The following is a 16,818-nucleotide window of genomic DNA, read 5'->3' as shown; positions in this document are numbered from 1 at the left end:
GAAAAGAAAAGGGGAATGTTTTGTGCAGTGCAGCACAATTTCTGCAAAATTCATTGAACTCAGAATCCTTTTTGCTAAAATTGCCAGATCAATAATAGGTTTGCTATTACCCAGTTAATTCTATGATTAGTCTTCTTACTAACTTCTGTCTTTGAGGTTCTGCAGTCTGTTTTCCTGTATTATTGATCAATGTCTTACTTTATTTACCATTTTATTTGGTTCTAAGTGTACTATAGTATATTAAATAGGAAGGAAAATATCAATAGAGCTTCCTTGAAAGAACATTGAGGTTAGAGCGATAGTTTTGCTGAAGTGAACAGAATGATTTCCTTTAGGTATTCCTATCAGGCCTTGGGAGATACATAATCAGTTTCTCAAGGTGATTAGGAAACAAAATACAGAGCCTGAGTCCATGAGAGTGGTCAGTCAAAATTCTTATTGCTTTTTGAATCAGTGTCCAACTGATCACCCTGCAGAGGTATTGCATTGGTGACACTAGCAAATGTAGTTGGTGTTTAGTGGTTAGTTGATTCTCAGCATACAATGTTTTATATATGTCATGTGTGAAGTTGAATTCAATATAATATTTTGCAGTATCTCACTTACTAAAAATGTGTCAGGATGAGGCTTTGACCAAGATTTCCATTTCATCACTGGGGTATTTTACTATTTGCTATATGGACAAAAAAAAAAAGCCCAGCCAAACACTCTCTAATGCTTTATTTTCCCTTGGCTTCTTCTGTGCCTTTCTTAAAAAAGCAGAAGAAAAGACTTTTATTAATTTCCTGTTTGTCTCCCTAACTAAATTTAGTCTGTGATGGTATTCTCTGTCCCAAATAATGATCATTACTTCTCTCACTTATCTTCTTAGCTGTTCTTTTTGATTTGGTCTTTTGTAACATAGGAGTACATTAATAAATAAGAATTAAAAAAAAAATCCATCCCCATCAGGATGAAAAAGTAACCTTTATGAAGAATGCAAATAAACTATAAGTAAGATTAAATAGTTGCTTTTTTTGGGTGATAGTTCTCCTTAGCCATTCCTCCAACAAAAAAGATACAGTTTTGTTGATTTTTTTTGTTTTAAGATCAGACAGACAGCCCAATGGAAATAGTTAAACTGGGGTTTCTTTCTACAACTGGAAATTTCTGTTTAGTTTTGGAAGTGTCAGTAAGAGGAAAGTAATCTGTTGTATAACTCCCAAACATTGTAGTTCTGTCGAGAAAAAACATGCAAAAAAAAAAAAGAAGAAAAAGCATTCTGGTTTCTTTCTTGAGTTGAAACAACAATTAACAATATCAGACTGAAAACAGCTTTGGAAAAATTCAAATAGGAGAAAATTTCTTTTGGGTCATAAATTCTTGAAGAAGTTCCATTAGAAAGCTCCTATGCTGCTCAATTTTATTGAAAAAGCACTGGAGAAAAATTAAATAAGCTTTGCTATGAATTACTGTAAATTTTATTCTTTATAAGAAATTAAAAGCAATACTGATTAAAGAAGTTTTTAAGACCATTTGATAGATAGTCAATTCAAATATAAAAACTTTTGACATTTTATAATTTTCTGATGAGCCACCTTCATATTCCCATGGTGTCTACAGTAAAGAAGTATGTACACATTAGTAAACCATGCTAAATTTCTTCAGTAGCAGATGCATATTTTTCTCCTAAGTACTACAAACAATTCTCAATATCTAGAATGCATACAGGCTTTCCAAACTTAATGCAAAATTCTACTAAATACTGTATGTCATTATTTGAAATAATATTATTTTTATCACTTGGTTCTTGGAAACCATCCCATATCTGATTTTAGATTGAAAAAAATAAAGCTGAAGTTGGCAACAAGAATATCACAGTGAGGGAATCTAATGATTTCTTCAGAACTTCTCTTAATGTTATTACCATAATCAATTGTTTAAGGATTCTTGGTCACTTTATGTTTGTATGTTATTTGTAAAAGCACTGTATTTTGTAAACACAAATCTTCCACTTAGACATCAAATAAAACATAAGAGCTGATGATAATTAAAAAGATAATTTATTCAGAACACTTTTCATGGTTTGTTGGCTGTCAGCAACTAGTTCACTAAATCATTAGATCTTTATTATTTTAACTAATTTGCTAATTTCTTCCATAAATAATTCCTGGTCTCCAGCTCATTTGTGTAGAGTAATTACTATTCAATGTAAATAATTGTATATAACTACAATGAGTTTTAAATTACATGTTTAACTGTGACTAGGCAGTTTAAAATGGATTTTAATCATGTCAAAGGAGCTTTTATTCTTGACTATGTATTTATTTATATAGCTTCCTTTATTTACCTAATTTCACCTTCTGAGACTGAAAGAAATTGCTTTAAAAATATCAAACTATCAAACAGACTAGAATAGCTCTGCATTCTACTGGAAACCTTGGCATTTCTCATAGCTTCAGATCTTTCAGCATCTAAGCACTGAAATATTCTGCATGCCTCAAGTTTGATCTGTTGGCTTTTCGGAGTCCATGAGACGTCATCAGGGGTCTGTCGTGGGACAAATGCTATTTAGTATCCTGATTCATGGCACAGATGAAGAGATCAAGCGCAGTCTTGGCAAATTTGTGGATGACACTGGGTTGAGTGGTCCAGTTGACAGACCTGAACGCCTGTCTTTGAGAGGGGCCTGGACAAGCTCAAGAGCAGGGCCATGGGAATCTTATGAAGTTTAACAAGAGTAAGTGCAAAGTGCTGCACTGGGCTGGGGCAACCACCAGTATCTATACAGGCTTAGGGGCTGGACATGATCCAGCCTTGGGCCCTCCTAACTGAGGGGGCGACCATGTCCTGGGCTGCATCCAAAGCAGCGTGGGCAGCAGGGCCGGGGAAGAGATTCTGTCCTTCTACTCCTATCTGGTGAGACCCCCTAGGGTTCTATGTCCAGCTCTGAAGTTTTCAGCACAGGAAGAACATTGAGAAGCGAGCTGTGGGGAACCCACCAAGATGATTTGAGTTCTAGCTGGTATAATGTCGTAGTAACTGAACTGCACTTCTTCAACAGAGTCATATATGAGTACAAACACAATCTGTTATTACACTCCTCTCTTATGGTAACATAAATTTGAATGCTCTTAAGCTGTCACTCATGATGATGGCATGTCTGGTTTTTTTCCTTTATGCCATGAAATTACTTTGCGGATCCCAGTAAGGACTTTTTTAAGGCTGTCTCCCGGAAGATCTTCAGAAAGAAGCTGATGAAGATTGGGTTAGATGGACAGACAATGTACTGACCTGAAAAGTGTTAAGTGGTCAGCACCAGAAGGTGGTGATTATGTGGATCATCAGCAGTTTTTCAGAAACTGAAATGGAAGAAAAGGTTCCTATGCCAGGGGATCAGGCTGCCATTCAGAGGGACCTTGATGGGCTAGAGAAATTAAATATCTTCTTCAAAAGTGGGAAAATGGACACCATTGTAGGAGGAATTAATATTTGCCCATCACGATAACACTCTTCTCTGAAAAAGAATTATGTTTTAAGACACAACTGGTAAATTTCTCACAATCCACTCATTTCTTTATGTGTGATGAAATCTCATGCAGAATGACTATATTGGCACTAACTAAAATTTCTGCAAAGCTTTCTGGGCAACATCAAAACTTTGAAAGGGCTTCATCCCCTCTTTTAAGTATGCCCTCACAATGAGATGGAGATCATGAGCAAGAGTAAAAAAAAAAACCCACAAATTCTGTAAATCTTATTCTACTACATCTTGCTACCATTTATAGGAAACATAGAATTTCAGAATTTTCAGAATTTTGTTTTCTAAAGTGCAATCTGTTTTCCAAAACCAAACATGCAACATTTCTGTGCTACTGAGGATAGAACATTTGTTCACGATGCTTACTTATCTTCTGATACGCAGCCTGGTACTTAGTACTAAGATCTTTTTGCTTGCATTTATGATTCAATTTTGCATTATATAGTTGTTTGTTATAAATTGCAAGAAACTTGTGTTCTAACATTGAATTTAAGAAGTCTCACTGGTTTACTGTATTCTGCATAATCAAAAGTAAAGTTGGTTTTTCACTCTGAGAGCAAGTCTGCTTTTGTAATTGACCAAACTACATTCAGTGCACTTGGACCTGAAAACACAGTCTGCAGTTTGGACTTACTTTCATATCATTATTGATGCAGAGGAAAAAGATTACTACAACTAGAAGAAAAAATTCTGAAAACAGAATAACAACACTCCCACAGACTCCAAAATCCCCAACAAAACCAAACAGTTGGGGAAGTCTGTTAGTGAGAAGAACCACAAGGGAAGGGTGCTGTCCATGCAGTCCCATTAGACTGAGATGGCAAAATGTTAGATAAGTGCATATGCTGTGACAGCAAACCATATCATAGCCTTGTTAAGGTTTTGCCTCTAAATTCAGTCTTTTTCAAATTTACTTGCTTCGATTACCTAGAGGATATTTTAAAAATGCATGTGTGTTACATCTCCATTAATTACACATACACAGCATTCATACTGGGTTCCAACTCTTCTGAAGGGCCATTCAAAGACTAGGTGATCTGTGATGTCAGAGCCTTAATAAATTAGATTTGCTCTTGGCTTCTATGAAAGTTAATTTACTGAATGTTTTTACTGTTAGTTAATGAAGGACTGTTACTAGTTCCTGAGCTCTTTTTTTTTCCTGACACTTGCAATTTCATTAATATTAAAGAGTTAACCTCTGATAGACTGCTACTAATAAAGTATTTTGAGCATTTTTTTCACACAGATCATCTTGATTTTCAGCCTGCTAAGCAGAGACTTCTTCAGAGGTGGCACTCATTAACGATGCCCTTTCATTGAAGCAGTCAATTTTAATGTCAGATTATGATGCACTAGTCTCACTGCTGAAGTCAGCCAAATAATACTCATAAAATAATTTATTCTGTGAATTGTAGTATTTTTGTAGTAAATTATTCAACTAGTGTTGCTTCATTCCTAGCTTAACTCTTAAGTTTTACCAGTTTCTCCTCCATGTTTCCATCAGTCTGCAGTTGGACTGATTTGCATGCAGCATTGCTCATTTTCTGAAAAGTGAAATTAATGTTACATCTTTTGAATTGAACAAGAACATGCTTTATTTACAAATAGACACACTAAGCCTTATTTTATTCCTTGTATTATATGACAAAAGTTGGTTAAGTATTAAACAGTTAACTGTTTAAATAAATTATTGTGATACAATATTTACTCTTTGATATTCATTGGGTGTAACATCTGACTCTTTCAATTACTTACACTTAATGCTTAACTTTTTAATAATTATTTACATACTTTTCAGAGAGCACAGTCCCATGTAAAAGAAACTGTTTTTTTAAGCAAAAGTAAACTTGTAAGACTTGATATCCTGACTTCAACACAAGGCAGTTTTAAAGAAGCCTAAGATTCATATTACCAAGAAACCATGAGCACTCCACAAAATTGCTGGCTTGTTTTGAAACTCTGAACACCTCATTAGGAGCACCCTAAGCTTTCCTCTATAAATTATTACTCAAGTCAATGGTTTTGTACGTGGGCTTAAGACTATGCTTAAGGTGGGCTTAATTTTCTTTCAGGATGGATGTTTAGACAAGTTGGGATTTGATACAAAAAGTTATATTCTTAATACCATGAAAATATAACACTGAGTTTTCCCTTTATTTGTCTGCAGTTCTGATTAATCTACAGTATTACCTGCAAGTAGCTGATGCAAGACATACTTGTCTTCCTCAAAGATTCAAGTACTATAAATTTGTACACACAAATGAATCTTGTGAATTTCTGTAAACACAGATGAATCTTGTATCTCAAATGCACCTCATGTATTTTTTCTACTTCAGATGTGTCAATATGGCTTCAAGTCTCTGGGGAATATAAAAGGTTTAATATGGAGAAGAACCTGTCATGTGGGGAGGTGTAGATCTATGGCTTATTTTCATTATAGTGTTCAAGACATGTTTACATTAAGGAGATGACTCTCACAGCATTTGGCAAATCCTGTTCTGCTCTGCTTTCTTAGACTACACACAATGCCAGACTCAATACAGAAACCTTTCTTGAGACATAGTCTGTATGATCTCCACAGAACACCTAGAGAATCTGAGACATCACACATCAACAAAACTTCTACACTAGACTTCCAGAGGGCAGACTTTGGTTTTTTCAAGAGATTTATTTGGGGAGTACCTTGGAAAACAGTTCTCAAAAACAAAGGGGTTCAGAGAAGGATGGACATACTTCAAGAAAGAAATCATGACGCCTCAGGAGCAACTTGTCCCTATGAGCTGACAAGGAAGATGACTAGCCTGGATTGGCAGGGAGCTTTGAAAAAAACTGAGGGAAAAAAGGAGGTTAAAGAAAATTAAAGAGGCAAAAGCCCAGTTAGAACAGAATCTGGCCACTTCAGTGAAAGATAATAAATACCTTTTTATAAATACAATAATGGCTGTCAGAGATTGAAATAGTTTATTCCTCAAACATTGAAATAAAGCTTTGCTCATCATAACAAAAACTATAAAGAAGCTACAACCAAAGAAGCCTCCCTGAAAATACCTGACTGAAAGTCAAACTGCTGAGATTAGATAAATAACCCATTCTTCAATCACCTGACAGAAACAAATAAACAAGGAAAAGAATGCAGGCCAAACACAGCAGCCATGCTAAGAATCATCTTTGACTTACTTTGGGGTGGGGGAGGCCCTAGTCCACAGACCCATTTTTTGGGAGCATGTTTGCACAGATTTCCCACCCAACCTAGACGGAGTGGGGGTGGGAAGTTTCAATGTGTTGTAACCTCTGCTTAGGAGCAGTGAACCCATCCTCCCTTACTGCAAACTGACTATGGAATCCCCAAACCTGGGAAGGCCACATCCATGGGACATTCACATGAGAGGCAGTTGAGGGGCTGCCTTGGTCCCCCCAAAGTGTCCCTCAGAGAAATTCCTGAAGCCTTGAAACAGACTGCATGAGATGCAACAAATGTGGAGTCTGTTGTAAGAGACAATGGCAAGGACCCTGAGCATCCCCTACCCAGGGAGGTGCCTGGGTTTTACTACCTGGCCTGAGCATATATTAACCCATCAGATTCTATGTTTTTCGTGTAGACCTTCACCACCAAGAGGAGCAGCTGGAGAGGATCAATGGAACATTGTTGGGATCCACGGAGTGGTGATATTTTCCTTATTCTGTCATTGTTACTCTCTCTCTGTCTCCCCAACCTATTTTCTGTTTGTCTCTTTATCTCTCTCTCTCTCTCTCTCTCTCTCTTTCCCACATTTATATCAAACCCATACTATTGTCACTGGCATATGGTCTCGTTTGCACCTTAATTCAGGCAGAAGCATTTCTAAGAACCTTTATAATCAGATCCTGACAACGGCAAAAGGAGGGGCAAGGAAAACCTCCATTCTTTATTGGACGTGGAGAGGAATATAGTTAGCAAAGATGAGGAAAAGGCTAAGGTACTTAACACCTTATTTCCTTCAGTTTTCAACAATAAAAGACAGGTTGTCCTCAGACTCCTGAGCTAATAGATAGGGATGGGAAGAAAAATGTACCCACTGAAACTCAGGAAGAAACAATTAGTGACCTGCTGAGCTACTCAGATGCTGACAAGTCTATACTTAGATACTCACAGGTTGATGGTTGGATCCATCCTAGAGTGATGAGGGAGCTGGCAGAAGAGTTTGGCAGGCCATTGTCTATTTATCATCAGTCCTGGCTGACCACGGAGGTCCCAAATGACTGGAAGTTGGTTGGTGTGATGCTCATCCAAAAGGGTTGAAAGGTAGATCTGGAAAACTACAGGCCTGTCAGTCTGACCTTGGTGTCTGGCAAGGTTGTGGAACAGATATTCTTGAATGTGAGCCCACAGCACATAGAGGATGACCAAGGGATCAGGCCCAGCCAGCAGGGGTTTTTAGGAGGGGCAGGGCCTGCCTGACCAACCTGGTCTCCTTTCATGACCAGGTGACCTGTCTGGAGATGCAGGGAAGGCTGTGGATGTTGTCTACCTGGTCTTCAATGAAGCCTTTGATACTGTCTCCCATGACGTTCTCCTGGAAAAGCTGGCACAGGCGTACCCATCCCTGGGTTAAAAACTGGCTGGATGTCTGTGCACAGAGAGAGGGGAAGAATGGAGCCACATCCCACAGGTGTCCTGTCACTAGTCACTAGTGGGATTCTATGCTGGGCCCAGTCCTGTTTAATATCTTTACTGATGATTTGGATGGCAGGATTGAGTAAACCACTGACAAATTTGCAGATGAAGCTAAGAGGGCTGTGAATGTCAATCTGCTGGAGGGCAGGAGGGCTCTGCAGAGGGACCTGGACAGGCTGAATTGATGGGCCAAATACAATCATGTGAGGTTCAACAAGACCAGGTTCTGGGTCTTGTGCTTTGGCCACAACAACACCTTTCAGGCACTACAGGCTGAGGTCAGAGTGGCTGGACAAAGGCCAGGCAGAAAGGGACCTGGGGTTACTGACTGAGAGTAGACTGAACACTAACCAGAAGTGAGCCCAGATGGCCAAGAAGGCCAGTGACATCCTGGCCTGTATCAGGAATATGCCAGCAGGACCAGGGAAGTGATTCTTCCTCTGAACTCAGGGCTGGTTAGTGTTGGGGTGTGATGTCATGGTTTGCCCTAGATACCCCGGGTTTCTCCCTGAAGATTCTTTCCCACATGTGTCAATCCCCTCTCCTTTCCACACTCTGACTCCTGTTGAGTGCTGTCTGTCAATCCTGACATTCCAGAAGGGCATTGAGTGATTGGGCAGATTCAAAAGATGCCCCCTACCCCTGGGGGGGCATTGGGCCATCCAGGTGTCCTTTGTCCCTTAAGATGTACCTGGTTTGTGGGCTTCCTACCCCTTCCCTCCCCCTCTCCCTGGTGCTAAAAGGAACAGCAACCACACGGTTTGGGGAGTTCTGTTAGAGCTGTTGCTGGATTCAGAGGCCTGTGGGCGGGCCAGAATAAAGCTCTGGATCGAAATCCTCCATCAGAACCAACTCCTTTCCTTCACCACTGGCTTAAAGCTTCTCCGCCAGAGGTAAACCTGGTGACCACCAGAGCTCCTGCATGCCTGGACTCGCCTCCAAGCACTCAGCTGCAGCATTCAGCTAGCCAAAAGGTGTCTCTGGGGTGAAAACACCACAGTGCTGCTATTTGGTTCAGCAGCAAGAACCAGACAAGCTCAGGCACATCCCATTACGGCTATATCGGTAATTATTCCAATAGGTTAGGCCACACCCTGGCTACTGCATTCACTTCTGGCCCTCCCCCCCAGTTTGGGAAGGATTTTGAGACACTGGAGTGTGCCCAGAGAAGAGCAACAAGGCTGGTGAAGGGTCTGGACCACAGGTCCTATGAGGAGCAACTGAGGGAGCTGCGGTTGTTTAGCCTGCAGAAGAAGAGCGTCAGGGGACATTGGTCTCCACAATTAACCGGAAAGGAGGGTACAGCCAGGTAGGGGTCAGTCTCTTCTCACAGGCAACCAGTGACAGGACAAGAGGACAGTCTTATGCTGCATCTCAGGTGGTTTAGTTTGGATATTAGGAAAAAGTGGATGAGAAAAAGTGATTGGGCACTGCAATGGGTTACCCAGGGAGGTGATGGAGGTGTTTGAGAAAAGAATGGACATGACACTTAGTGCCATGGTCTAGTTGACAAAGTGGCGTTTGGTCATAGGTGGGACTCATTGATCTCAATGGTCTTTTCCAACCTAATTGATTTTGAGATTCTACATCTTGCAGAGAACTGAGGGAAACAAGCAAAACTGCTGTAGAAATATTTTAGGCAAACTTCCATATAAGCAATGCCACACTACCTGAATGCACTTAATCAAATCTGTCTCTAATAGCACAAGAATAGAGGTAAGACAAAATGTTTGCACATGGCATCATAACAACTCTACAAGGGATTTCCTTCACCACGGAATCACCAAAAATATTCACAGTTAATGGATTACAATGTAAGAGGAGCTGTTTCTGTAGGCAGTCTGTAGTGCCTGTTAAATTAGGAGATCTGCTGCCTCTTTATTAATTTATTCTTGATTCAGCTTGAATGGGTGGAGTTGAATAGGATCACTTCCTAAGTTCCTTTCCACTTATGAATCAGTTGTGTGAAGAAGAGCACCTTAGACATGCTGATAGTTATTGTTCTTCTTAGGATAAGGAGATGTAAGGATTTTAAGGTGTGCGCACCTTAAAATAGACAATCTAGTGTTTCTGAAAGAAAAAGGTTATACGCTTGCATGAGTGCATTTGTGCTTGTTTACATGTGTGCTTGAATCTGATAAACTGGAAGAGCTGGTACAGTCTGACTCTTGAGAGGGAAATGTTGAGCTACTTCTGAACTGACTGGGAGAGAAATAATGTTTATAATCTTAACAAATAGAAGAGGAAGATTAGATTTTTAAGATGATATTTGATTTCCCTTGCTTTATAGCTCAATATTGCAAGTGCCAAGATTGCTTCTTCACCAACACTGACAATTTAAAGTGGCACTAAACTGGTGTGTCGAATCACAGCCTCTATTTAATAGGTGAACCAAACCTTGGGGCTCAAGAATAATTAATGAGTTAATGTTGCCAAGCAGATAGCTTTGGTGGAGTTCCATGGCAGACCATGTCAGTGGAAGAATGCCACTGAACTTTAGAAGGAAAAAAAAGGCTTAAATTCTATTCTATTCTATTCTATTCTATTCTATTCTATTCTATTCTATTCTATTCTATTCTATTCTATTCTATTCTATTCTATCCTGTGCTATGCTATGCTATGCTATGCTAGGCTAGGCTATTCCATAGGCCTTATTTGTACTTCCTAGTAGATTGCTCTCTCATGTCTTTGCCCTGCCAATCCCACGTATGTGTCTAACCCTGTGTACATCTCATACAGACATCCTCCAGCCAGACCCTGAACTAGCACTGTTCCCATCCCCTTGGGCTGTGTGAAGGCTGTGCCTGACCATGATCTTTGTAAAACACCCTGGTCTTCTTTGGGTTCTCTGGAACTATGCACATCCTTAATGCCCCACATTTTGTAGGCACAGAGCTTTCTAGAGGTAGCAACTGATGCTTCCTAAAACAAATACTTCTAGGTTACACAGAAAGTTTGATGCTCTGGGTGTGGTTGAGTAGTGCACAGGACTTAGCTCAAGATCCTTGTATTCTTTTGCAATAGTGACTGCACTGCACTAAGCTGCAAAAAACTGAATAATATTTTTGCTTACAGGTGTGTCTGTCTCTAAGGCCTAATCATTTCCCAAGCGTTCTGTATACCTATGTGAAAACCACAAGGAGAAGATGAGGGGCAATGGGTACAAACTGCATGAGGAGAGGTTTCATGTTGATACAAGAAAGATGTTTTTTTCAGTGAGAACCATGAATCACCAAAGGAATCCTGTCAAGGAGGTGTTAGAGTCCCTGTCACTGGATGTTTTGAAGATGCAATTCATATATAGTGTGGTAGAAAATCTTATCTAAGTTCCCTTTCCCATGAAATATTGGATCAGATGATCTTTTGAGGCCTATTCCAATCTGAGCCATTCTATAATTCTGTGATTCTGAAATAACCTCCCAAACCAAAACCTAATAAATGTGACATTTATTTAGGGCTTAGATGAATCAGATTTTTTACAAGGTTTCCACAGATTTTGAATGATTGATGTAAAATGCTTTACATTACAAAATAGCCAAATAACCCTGTGATATAAAGACTTAAAAATGCATAAATATTTTAGTGTCTCTCTCTGCTAATATTCAAAGTGTATTTCACAATGATATATATTTATCTTTAAGCATATGAATGGCCTCCTTTGCTGAAATTAGGATATTCCTCCCATTTGTTTAAATGGTTCTTAAATTCCAACATATATAAAATAACATTTGGAAATGTAATGCCTGTATTTGGGTGAAGAAGATTTTCAGAAGTAGGAAATATAATTGTTTTATTGAGGAATATTTCAAAGAAACACATGTTTGTTTTAGGTTTTTCCCTCCTCTTATCATATTTAGTCTCATTGTTGTGAGTTTGTACCTCTTTAAACAATCAGGGCATTACTTATAATTTTGTATCTACTTTTTCATTCAAGTATTTGATTTTACTGTTCCTCTTATGGTCTCCCTATGCACTCTGTCATACCCCCGGCTAGCTACACCTGGGCCAGAAAGCATGTACTTTATCACCATTTTAGCCTTAATGTACTGTATTGGAGTGGATGATTACTTGTGAGATAAGGGAATGGCTGTGTGTCATGATTTTGCTGGGTAGGTAGCTAAGTCATCCATGGATCACAGTCCTCGTGGGTGTACCTGCTCTTGGAATAATATTTTCTATGAACCGTGGTCTGTTTCAGAGATATACCTGCTGCAGCACGGACTTTTCTGGAGCTACAGCAGTTTTGTGCTGCAATTTCTTTGCTTTAACCTCATCAATGAGCTGCAATTTCTTCTGGAGTTCATCAGATCCACCATGGCACTGCCCATGGCCACAGACCTTTCAAAGGTGTACTTCCTGTGTCATGGATTTATCCACAGGCACAGATACTTAAGGTATTCAGCACAGCTTCATGCAGTCACTGACACTTAAAAGTGTGACTGTTGTAGCATGAATTTGCCCTTGGGCCACAAACCCTTCAGAGGTACCTGCTGCAGCACAGAGACAGCCATGGACACCAGAGGACACTAGGTGTACCTGATCTGTTGTGCACTCAGCTGCCCCAGGGTGTCCTGCTCCTCTGTGCACTCATCCACAAGTGCACAGTCTCTTTGACTCAAGTTCACATTGGAATCTTTCCTGTCCAGTACAGCAGCACAGACACCACACCATCTGCCAGCCCAGGCACATCTCTGTGCTGCTATCCAGGCCACAGCAGAGCACAGAGCACAGCTGCACTGCAGTGCAGTGACCAGCGAGAGCCAGAAGCTGCCTCTAACAAGCACTAGAGGCAAGTGAGCCCCATGGCAAGCACAGGAACCTGTTGATTAGTAGCTAACAACAGCTAGGAATTCAACCTAGCACACTCCAGACAAACCTGTCACTATCTCAAACTCTTCGAGTCCCATGTTGGGTGGCAAAAAGGACTGTCTTGCCATAACCCCAGCAGGCAAATAAATACTTCACATTTGCTTGCCCAGAAAGCTCATGGTTGCGACAAAGACTGTTCAATAATTAAAGTGAGAGGAATGAATTCACTGCTTCCCTGTAGCAGGCAGGCGTTTGGTCATCTTTAGGAAAGCAGGTCTCTATCATGAGTACCAGTTAATTAGGAAGAAACTCTGACCATCATTCCATTCTTCTTCCTCCAGCAGTGTCATACCATATAGGATATCCCTTAGATCAGTTGGGTTCAACTGTCCCAGATGTGTCCTCTTCAAACTTTCACAACCCCCAGCTACTCACTGGAGTGTCAGTGTGAGCAACAGAAGAGGTCTTGATGCTGTGTAAGCACTGTTAAGTAGTGAGTGAAACATCGTCATCACAAACACAAAACACAGCCCCATACCTGCTCTTTGAAAGAATTAGGTTGACTTCAACCAAACTCAGTGTAGAGTGTTAAGTCTTGATGGTTTGATTAAAAATTGGTCCAGCTGGTCCCTAGCAAGGATCTCAAGTTTTGGCCCTGGTCTCTGGAACTACCAACATGCATACACAGATTCATAGATACATGGATGCATACCATTTAGAAATTTCCTGTGTGCAACAGACAACAAGGTGTTGAAATGTAAATTATAGGCTGTCTTCATCAACCAAAGAAAAAAAAAGGAAGCGTAAAAAAAGAAGTTTACATCAGAATCAATCATCCAAAGTAATATGTAATTACATTTCTACTGTTGGTTTTCATTATTGATGAGTTCTTCATAACTTCCCAATAACAAAGTAGTGAAGCTATTTTATAAAGAAGCCTGCATGGTTAAATATTATGCAGTTTGTCTTTCACCTACTAAAACTAGTATCTAAGGAGTTATACTTGGGGTGTTATTACTGGTGTTTGACTGCAAAGTGTACAGAAAGATAGCACAAAATTAATTCTAAGCAACTTAAATTTTGTAAGCATCTTGATGTACCAGTGAGTGGTGCTCATGATACAAGCCCTTCAGGTGGTATGCAATTCTCAAGAAAAGGATAGTATCCAAGTGAATGTATGTTATAGAATCATTTGTCTGCAAAAAGGTAGAAATATTTTCATTCTCCTTGTCTAAATTAAAAGTTTACCTTTGCATAAATTGATAGGGATATTGAAGATACAAAATAAAAAAGCATACTTAGAGCTGTAAAACAGGTGAACAATAAACTCTGCCAAGAAGTGATTTGAACTTACTTACCTTAAGGTATGTGTTTTTAAATTTTTTTATTGAGAACTGTGACAGGATTTGTTGTCACAGCTTGTGTGCTGTATTCAAATAAACCACTGATTTTTAGTGTCTTTAACTCCTCAAACAAATATTGATAATATTCATCAAAATATTACCAGAAAAAACCTTCTGAGATATTTATGTCATTTGTACAGACTTTTAATGGTAGAATTACTGAATGAAAGAAAGAGCAGAGAAATAATATCTGAGCATCTAAATGAAGACCAAGATATACTCCTTTACCACAGGAGTAACTCCCAGATTGTAACTGTAAACTCAGCATTTACTGATAAGTTTCAGAGTCACTACAGAATTATAGTGTCTAGAATATCACTGGATAGTAACATGGTTAAACCACAAATGAAAAATGTAGGTTTCAGTGCTGACCTCAGTACTTGGTGAAGGTGCATCATCATGTAGAAATTCGTACACCTTTTCCCCAAGAAAAGTGGCTTGCTCTGTTGATGGATGAGCCTTGTCTCTGAGTCTGTCGAACCACTACTAAATTAATCAACAATAGTATCTATTTTATAAATTTACCATCCTAAAAGTCATCTTGTTTGTATACACTAGCTTATTCAGTGGATATTATTTTCAGCTATCAAGCAGTCCCTTTGCTGTTTTATTCATTGCAATACGTACAAACAAAATTAAATTTAGAGACTGCCCTTCTGTTTGCTGCAAAAAAGATGTGAAAGCTGAAAAGGTGTTTTTAAAACAGTTTACTGATGTATTCTAAAAAAAACTCCATATATCTGCTTTTATTTCTTCTTTTGCCTTTGACTCTCTAAAAGGTATACCTTGAAGCCAAAGGATATTTTTATCTCTCGAGATATCTATGAATGCCATTTTAAAGGACTGTATATACAGATGTGGAACCTGCAGTACTTCTGGAATCAGAAGCAAAACTGAAATTAATGAAAAAACCAGAAGCTAGAGGAAAAAAAAGTCTTTGGAACACTGGTCACAAGTGAAGGATCAGTACATTTTCTTATAGTTTATATAAAATATTAGGAAAAGTTTAGAAATGCTTTCTAATTGAAATAAATTGAATTATGAACTTCCTCTAGATTGAATGATGCACTGATAGTAAATAGAGTGTTAAAAATAATTTGTAGGATTCTGAAGGGGAGTTATTGCTGTTTATGCAAATATGAGACTCTTAAAATGAAAAGTAGAGGGAAGTATGGAAGGCCTGATTATTCTGCATAGAAACGATGGATCACTGAAAAGATTCAATAAAAATCTATATATTTGAATAAGATTACATTATCCCCAAGTAGTATTTACAATTCCTTTCAACTCAGGTTCAACCCTTTCAGTTTCAAGGGATGCCAGATTATAGCTCAGGTCAAATAGGGTGACTCAGACTGCAGAGAGATTCAGCTATGAGTACTCAAATGATGACTCAAATTTAGATCAATGCTCAACTATCTGTCTTAGAAAGCTGAAGCTTTCAGGTTTTTGGGTTTTTTTAATTTGGTTGGGTTTTTTTATTTGTAAGGTTTTTTTTTATTTCTGCAATTTAATTAAATTCAACAGCATCTGTGCATTTTTAAAACATGTAGGAAAAACCTGTGTTTCTAGCTAGCTGCTCTTGGTTTATTAATTACCTTTAAAAGTTTGTTAAATAAAAGGCTAGATATGTCATGAAAGAATCCAGCTGCAAAACTCAAGGAAAGAAAGCAAAGGCTATTTATCCAGTAGTTTATTTCATATTCAGCAGATAAAAGCAACGTTTATATATAACTCCCTCATTTTTACATGTTTTTAGGACCTTTTCTTCGAGGTCTTTCAGTATTAGACACAGAATCATATACATTGAGCAGTGCTAAGGGTGGGACAGAATGAACAACCTGTAGGGAGTCTGTATACTGGATTTAAGTTACAAGATCAGAGCTTTTACTTTGCTTTTTTCACTTCTTTGCCTATGCCCAGCCACCTGTATGTCCAAGACATCCCTTCCCAGCAAGAAGATGGCATGAGACATTGGGGAGAAAGTTGTTGTCAGTTCCTGATGTCTGCTCCCAGTCTCAGGGACTTGGGACCAAGGTCACGAGCATCACTTCTTCACAGATGTTTGTGACTTTTAGAAACTTTTCTCACAACAGGTTTTTTTCTGCAGAAAAGATATTCACCTTCTTCTTTCAAAACCACCTTCTTTCTTTTGGGAACTCCTGGTTTTGGTGCTGTCTCATCTTTTTGGAAGACTCCAAACTCTCAATTTTCCAATGTGTATGTACATTGGAACAGCATGTGATCAGCTTACTAATCAATGGTTCTGTCCTATGTGTCTTTATTATTTGGACAATTCTGGACATGCCATTTTTGTTTAGCCAGGATGTGTCAAAATTTACAATGGAATTGTATCACTGGCAACTAGCAAGAGGAAGGTTTATGCATAAAGGTCCAAAAGCTCAGTATTTGACAGTGTCCCATACATACAC

The sequence above is a fragment of the Serinus canaria genome, chromosome Z, assembly GCF_022539315.1.
Source record: "Serinus canaria isolate serCan28SL12 chromosome Z, serCan2020, whole genome shotgun sequence".
Classification (NCBI taxonomy): domain Eukaryota; kingdom Metazoa; phylum Chordata; class Aves; order Passeriformes; family Fringillidae; genus Serinus; species Serinus canaria.
The sequence above is the reverse complement of the archived record's forward strand: the minus strand, read 5'-3'. Positions refer to the sequence as shown.